This window comes from Erigeron canadensis, unplaced genomic scaffold (genome assembly GCF_010389155.1).
Source record: "Erigeron canadensis isolate Cc75 unplaced genomic scaffold, C_canadensis_v1 Conyza_canadensis_unscaffolded:59, whole genome shotgun sequence".
Classification (NCBI taxonomy): Eukaryota; Viridiplantae; Streptophyta; class Magnoliopsida; order Asterales; family Asteraceae; genus Erigeron; species Erigeron canadensis.
In genome coordinates this window covers 9,513-10,701 of record NW_025215802.1, presented here as the reverse complement: position 1 = coordinate 10,701, position 1,189 = coordinate 9,513, and positions in this window count along the sequence as shown.

Below are 1,189 nucleotides of genomic sequence, written 5' to 3'. Positions count from 1 at the left end.
TGACATTCCCAATGTCAACCTTTGCCTATAAATAGAGGCCCTTGCACAACACAATAACAAGTCTTTGCATTTTTACACTTTGCAATATACTGGTGTGCTTGTGCAATATTCTCTCAATCGCAAAAAGGAACATTTCACAACTTTAAGTGTTTCGATTGACAAGAGAATTTCCAAGTTTAGATCAATTGTATTTCATAGGTTGTTAGGATATTTACATACTTGTAATATCCTGGTTCCGCATCAACCTTTGTATTTTGTTTATAATCAATAAATGAAATACATATGAAAAATACATATTGTCTCACAATTTACTTTATAAGTTAATTTATTATTGCATTGTATTTACTTATTTGAATTGTCACCTTAATAAGTAAACCTTCCAGATAACCTGGTATACTCTTCACCTTAACTAGTCTCGTCCAGATCTGGTGAACGTATTGCAAAGAAACTTCACTATTGACATAGAGGTGTCTTCAGTTTAGTACCATCTGATTAATTTGGGACTTACAAGTGGTATCAGAGCAGAAAGGTTGAATTTAACATTCAATAACCTAGATCTGCTCAGATGGCTGCTACTAGAAGTTTTGATGGTTCTGGTCCTAATTTCGAAACTAATAATCAACCACCACCTGTTATACCTAATCCTGAACATGTTATTAACAATAACCCTCCTCCTCTTACCCCTCTTGCTCCCAACCATGTCCATGTGCATTATTCTAACACTCCTGTTCCCAAATTCGATGGTAACAGTGTGACTTTTGGCACATGGAAGGCTATAATGCTTTTGCATTTTGGTGGGATAAATAGGTATATGTTGAAAATCTTAAAAGATGGACCATATATACCTATGTCCAGTGGCATTAGTCCTTTTCTTGACCCAACTGGTAGAAGAGGTTCTAGGGAAAAGCCTGAAGACCATTGGTCTGATGAGGATCGCAGATTGGTTGACTTGGACACCAAACTGAAAAACATGATCCTTGGCGCTGTCCCTGAAGAATTAATTCCAACACCTGTGTTATTTCCTAGTGCCAAGTCTATGTGGGATGAACTAATTCTCCAGTTTGAAGGAGGATCTGACACTTTGTCCACAAGAAAAGTTGCCTTGAACAAGAAGTATGAATCCTTCTTTGCACTGCCCAATGAAAGTCTAACTGGTACCTACACCAGATTTACTAGCCTCATTAACCAG